The sequence below is a fragment of the Oncorhynchus nerka genome, linkage group LG20 (genome assembly GCF_034236695.1).
Source record: "Oncorhynchus nerka isolate Pitt River linkage group LG20, Oner_Uvic_2.0, whole genome shotgun sequence".
NCBI lineage: Eukaryota > Metazoa > Chordata > Actinopteri > Salmoniformes > Salmonidae > Oncorhynchus > Oncorhynchus nerka.
The window spans coordinates 18124618-18131484 of NC_088415.1; positions in this window are offsets into that span (position 1 = coordinate 18124618).

Here is a 6867-nt window from a genome sequence, read left to right on the forward strand (position 1 = left end):
CCAGCTTGATGGCGAGTCCGCAATCCATAAAGTTCCCAGCTGCACCTGAATCGACTAGCGCCTTATACTGGGAAGAGGGGAAAAATGAAGAAAAAAAATCAAGACAAACATGTGACCAACAGGGGGTTCTGGGTGAGTTTTGTGCTGACTCACCTGGGGTGACCGAGAAGTGTTCCGCCTGCCATCTCGACTCCCAGACGGGCACCTCCCAGCACCTATCGGCCGTGTGTCCTCTCCTCCTCCGGTACCCTTCGGCACGGCCCTCCCTAACTCCATAGGAATGGGAGCGGGAGTGCTAGGTGGTGGAACGAACAGGACCCTCTCCGAACGCCATCAGGCAGCCAGCAGATTGTCCAGCCGGATAAACATGTCAATTAGTTAATCTAGGGAGAGAGCGGTGTCCCGAAACGCTAGCTCCCTGCGGACGTCCTTCTGGAGACTACACCGGTATTGGTCTACAAGGGCCCTGTCGTTCCACCCAGACCCAGCGGCCAAGGTCCGGAACTCCAGCGCGTAATCCTGGGCGCTCCTCTTCTCGTGCCTAAGGTGGAACAGTCGCTCTCCCGCAGCTCGGCCCTCTGGAGGGTGGTCAAACATGGCACGAAACCAGCGGGTGAATTCCGGGTAGTGCTCCTTCGCTGAGTCTGGGCCATTCCAGACCACATTTGTCCACTCCAGAGCACGACCCGTCAGGCAGGAGACGAGGACACTCACCCTCTCCGCTCCAGAGGGAGTGGGTCTCACAGTCGCCAGGTACAGTTCAAATTGGAGCAAGAACCCCTGACACCCCGCCGCCGCTCTATCATAATCCCTCGGGAACGCAAGACTGAGAGCGCTGGAGCCACAGTGCACAGTTTCAATAGGCGTCTGATTTTCCCTGGGGTTGTTCGACATGCAAAATTACTTGTAGATCAATAACAGTAAACACAGACATGCTTAGTTCTACACTGAAGGAGAGGACGCATTAGTGGTCACAAAATATTAGGTATTTTAGGAAGGTAGAACATTTACATCATTTACATTTAAGTCATTTAGCAGACGCTCTTATCCAGAGCGACTTACAAATTGGTGCATTCACCTTATGACATCCAGTGGAACAGTAGTGCATCTAAATCTTTTAAGGAGGGGGGGGGGGGTGAGAGGGATTACTTTATCCTATCCTAGGTATTCCTTAAAGAGGTGGGGTTTCAGGTGTCTCCGGAAGGTGGTGATTGACTCCGCTGTCCTGGCGTCGTGAGGGAGTTTGTTCCACCATTGGGGGGCCAGAGCAGCGAACAGTTTTGACTGGGCTGAGCGGGAACTGTACTTCCTCAGTGGTAGGGAGGCGAGCAGGCCAGAGGTGGATGAACGCAGTGCCCTTGTTTGGGTGTAGGGCCTGATCAGAGCCTGGAGGTACTGAGGTGCCGTTCCCCTCACAGCTCCGTAGGCAAGCACCATGGTAGAAAGAATGTAATATGAGGAAAACGTTTTAGTGAATAGGTGATTCGTAATGTTATAATCGATTTGTTGACCGATGCATGCTACCTTTGGATCGGTTTAGGGTCCACGGACCAATCGTATCTGGACCGATCCATATTGGTGAATCGCTACATCCCTAACATATTCCGGACTCTGACATTGCTCATTCTGACATTGCTCGTTCTGATATTTCTTAATTTCTAGTTTTTTTGTGTTTTCATTTTTTGGATTATGTCTGTATTGTTATTATATTGCTAGATATTACTGCACTGTTGGAGCCAGAAACAGAAGCAATTCTCTGCACCTGCGATAACATCTGCAAATTTGTGTACACGACCACTAAACTTTGATTAGCTAAATCCTCTCTGGGCCACTACTGTGATAAAGAAAACTGCCACTCATACACACCACTCATTGTGGATTTCTTATAAGAGGAGTGTGCGTGCGTGAGTATGTCTGTCTGTGTGTGCAGAGCCCCTGTGGCGCAGTCAGATTACTGGGCCTGTGGTGTGTTTGTGTGTGTGTGTGTTATATTTTGGTAATTGAAAGAGCAACCTTAATCTCTGTTCCCTGCAGTTATGTCAAATGTCTCCTTCTGCATTGGAGTTGGCTTGATTACTCCCCTTAAAAGTAAATGTCATTCTACATACACAATTTATTTAAACTATCGTTGCCAGATCATTTTGACAATTAGCCTGCTGTAGCTAGCAAACAAAATTGGATTAACAATGTTGCACTAGTATTTATTATCAGAGTCTGATCAAACTTGCTGTAACGAGAGGAATGGTGAAAAGAAACAGAGAGCGATGAGTACACACCTAGAACTTCATGTTCCAAACTGCCTCTGCTACAGTGAGAGATATATTTAGGCCATTGCTTTTCAGGAGACAGAAGCAACGTAATCACTCATCCTATAACTGGGCACGTGGCAGTCACACATCCTATAATGAAATGCAGATCCATTGTCTGGTTGCCCTCTCCTTCATATATAGAGTGCCTTCAGAAAGTATTCAGACCCCTCGACTTTTTCCACATTTTGTTAGGTTACAGCCTTATTCTAAAATGTATTGTTTTTATTCCTCATCACTCTACACACAATACCCCATAATGACAAAGCAAAAAACAGTTTTTTTTTGTATTTAAAATTTTGGCTAATATACTAAAAATACAAAACTTAAATGTCACATTTACATAAGTATTCAGACCCTCCGGGTAGTGCTCCTTCGTTGAGTCTGGGCCATTCCAGACCGCTTTTGCCCTCTCCAGAGCACGACCCGTCAGGCAGGAGACGAGGACACTCACCCTCTCCGCTCCAGAGGGAGTAGGTCTCACGGTCGTCAGGTACAGTTCAAGTTGGAGTAAGAACCCCTGACACCCCACCGCCGCTCCATCATAAGCCCTCGGGAGCGCAAGACGGAGAGCGCTGGAGTCGGGGGATGGGGAGAGAGGAGAAGGGGAATCCTGAGCTGGGGAAGCCGAAGGTGGAGAGAGGAGACCACTCCTCTCCCATCGGTCCATTCTCTCCATCATTTGGTCCAAGGCAGATCCTATCCGATGGAGGACGGTGGTATGATGGAGGACATGTTCCTCCATCGATGGGAGGGGGTTGGCCGCTGCTCCTGCTGACTCCATATTTACCGGTGCGGGATTCTGTAATGCCCAGGGTGTAGTGGAGGAAGGAGTCAGACGCAGGAGACAGAGAGTTCAGAATAGCGCTACTTCTTTATTCTCCAACCAGGTGAAAACAGACGCCACTCAAAACAAATGCCCCAAAACACAAGGGAACTAAACAGTCCCAAAAACAACACACGTACACAAACAACCGTGACATACAGGCGTGTACAATGAGTACACATAAAACAATCCCGCACAGCCAGCAGGCGGCTGGCTGGCTAATAAAGCCCAAATAATAAACCTAATTAACAACAGGTGTAACTAGTAAACAGACAAGGAGGGGGAGGAAAAGATCAGTGGCAGCTAGTAGGAAGGTGACAACGACCACCCGAACAGGAAGGGGAGCCACCTTCAGTGGCATCTAGTAGGAAGGTGACAACGACCACCCGAACAGGAAGGGGAGCCACCTTCAGTGGCAGCTAGTAGGAAGGTGACAATGACCACCCGAACAGGAAGGGGAGCCACCTTCAGTGGCAGCTAGTAGGAAGGTGACAACGACCACCCAAACAGGAAGGGGAGCCACCTTCTGTAGGAGTCGTGACACTCTCATTGGTCAGTACGGGAAGCAGGCCACAGTGCGCAGTTTCAATACGCGTCTGATTTTCCCTGGGGTTGTTCAACATGCAAAATGACTTGTAGATCAATAACAGTAAACACAGACATGCTTAGTTCTACACTGAAGGAGAGGACGCATTAGTGGTCACAAAATATTAGGTCTTTTTGGAAGGTAGAAAGAATGTAATATGAGGAAAACGTTTTAGTGAATAGGTGATTCGTAATGTTATAATCGATTTGTTGACCGATGCATGCTACCTTTGGATCGGTTTAGGGTCCACGGACCAATCGTATCTGGACCGATCCATATTGGTGAATCGCTACATCCCTAACATATTCCGGACTCTGACATTGCTCATTCTGACATTGCTCGTTCTGATATTTCTTAATTTCTAGTTTTTTTGTGTTTTCATTTTTTGGATTATGTCTGTATTGTTATTATATTGCTAGATATTACTGCACTGTTGGAGCCAGAAACAGAAGCAATTCTCTGCACCTGCGATAACATCTGCAAATTTGTGTACACGACCACTAAACTTTGATTAGCTAAATCCTCTCTGGGCCACTACTGTGATAAAGAAAACTGCCACTCATACACACCACTCATTGTGGATTTCTTATAAGAGGAGTGTGCGTGCGTGAGTATGTCTGTCTGTGTGTCTGTCTGTGTGTGCAGAGCCCCTGTGGTGCAGTCAGATTACTGGGCCTGTGGTGTGTTTGTGTGTGTGTGTGTTATATTTTGGTAATTGAAAGAGCAACCTTAATCTCTGTTCCCTGCAGTTATGTCAAATGTCTCCTTCTGCATTGGAGTTGGCTTGATTACTCCCCTTAAAAGTAAATGTCATTCTACATACACAATTTATTTAAACTATCGTTGCCAGACCATTTTGACAATTAGCCTGCTGTAGCTAGCAAACAAAATTGGATTAACAATGTTGCACTAGTATTTATTATCAGAGTCTGATCAAACTTGCTGTAACGAGAGGAATGGTGAAAAGAAACAGAGAGCGATGAGTACACACCTAGAACTTCATGTTCCAAACTGCCTCTGCCACAATGAGAGAGATATTTAGGCCATTGCATTTCAGGAGACAGAAGCAACGTAATCACTCATCCTATAACTGGGCACGTGGCAGTCACACATCCTATAATGAAATGCAGATCCATTGTCTGGTTGCCCTCTCCTTCATATATAGAGTGCCTTCAGAAAGTATTCAGACCCCTCAACTTTTTCCACATTTTGTTAGGTTACATCCTTATTCTAAAATGTATTGTTTTTATTCCTCATCACTCTACACACAATACCCCATAATGACAAAGCAAAAACTGTTTTTTTGTATTTTAAATGTTAGCTAATTTACTTAAAATACAAAAACTTAAATGTCACATTTACATAAGTATTCAGACCCTTTACTCAGCACTTTGTTGAAGCACCTTTGGCAGCGGTTACAGCTTTGAGTGACGCTACAAGCTTGGTACACCTGTATTTGGGGAGTTTCACCCATTCTTCTCTGCAGATCCTCTCAAGCTCTGTCAGATTGGATGTGGAGTGTTGCTGCACAGCTATTTTCAGGTCTCTCCAGAGATGTTAGATCGCGTGCAAGTCCGGGCTCTGGCTGGGCCACTCAAGGACATTAAGAGACTTGTCCTGAAGCCAGTTCTGTGTTCTCTTGGCTGTGTACTTAGGGTCGTTTTCCTGTTGGAAGGTGACCCTTCGCAATCATTCTGAGGTTGTGAGCGCTCTGGAGCAGGTTCTTATTAAGGATCTCTCTGTACTTTTCTCCATTCATCTTTGCCTCAATCCTGACTAGTCTCCCAGTCCCTGCCACTAAAAAACATCCCCACAGCATGATACTGCAACCACCATTCTTCACTGTATGGATGATTCCAGGTTTCCTCCAGACCTGATACTTGGCATTCAGGCCAAAGAGTTCAATCTTGGTTTCATCAGACCAGACACTCTTGTTTCTTGTGGTCTGAGGGTCTTTAGGTGCCTTTTGGCAAACTCCACGTGGGCTGTCTGAGGAGGGGCTTCCGTCTGGCCACTCTACCATAAAGGCCTGAGTGGTGGAGTGCTGCGGAGATGGTTGTCCTTCTGGAAGGTTCTCCCATCTCCACAGAGGAACTCTGGAGCTCTGTCAGAGTGACCATCAGGTTCTTGGTCACCTCCCTAATCAATATCCTTCTCCCCTGATTTCTCAGTTTGGCCGTGCAGCCAGCTCTAGGAAGAGTCTTGGTGGTTCCAAACTTCTTCCATTTAAGATTGATGGAGGCCACGGTGTTCTTGGGGACCTTCAATGCTGCAGAAATGTTTGGTAACCGGCCCCAGATCTGTGCCTCGACACAATCTTGTCTCGGAGCTCTACAGACGATTCCTTCGACCTCATGGCTTGGTTTTTGCTCTGATGTGCACTTTCAACTGTGGGATGTTATATAGACAGGTATGTGCCTTTCCAAATCATGTCGAATCAATGTAATTTACCACAGGTGGACTCCAATGAAGTTGCAGAAACAGGATGCACCTGAGCTCAATTTCGAGTCTCATAGCAAAGGGTCTGAATATGTAAATACATTTTTAATTAAAAAAACATTTATATCCAAAAATGTCTAAAAACCTGTTTTCGCTTTGTCATTATGGGGTATTGTGTGTAGATTGATGAGATTCGTATTTATTTAATCTATTTCAGAATAGGGCTGTAATGTACCAAAATGTGGAAAAAGTCAAGGGGTCTGAATACATTCCGAAGGTACTGTATGCCTTTTTTATGTGGTTGCAAATCGTTGCATTGTAGGAGAGGAGAGGTGGAAAGTAGAGAGGAGAGGAGTGGAAAAAAGAGAGGGGAAGAGTGGAAAGAAGTGTGGAAAGGAGGGGAGTGGAGTGGAAAGAAGAGAGGAGAGGAAAGGAGAGGATAGAATAGGAGAGGAAAGGAGAGAGGAGTGTAAAGAAGAGAGGAGAGGAGTGGAAAGAAGAGAGGAGAGGAAAGAGGAGAAGAGAGAGGAAATAAGAGAGGAGGAGAGGGAGAGGAGAGGAAAGGAAATAAGAAAGGAGAGGAGAGGAGGGGAGGGGAGAGGAAAGTAGATAGGAGAGGAAAGAAGAGAGGAGTGGAAAGAAGAGAGGAGAGGAAAGAGGAGAAGAGAAGAGAAAGGAAATAAGAGAGGAGGAGAGGTAGAAGAGAGGCG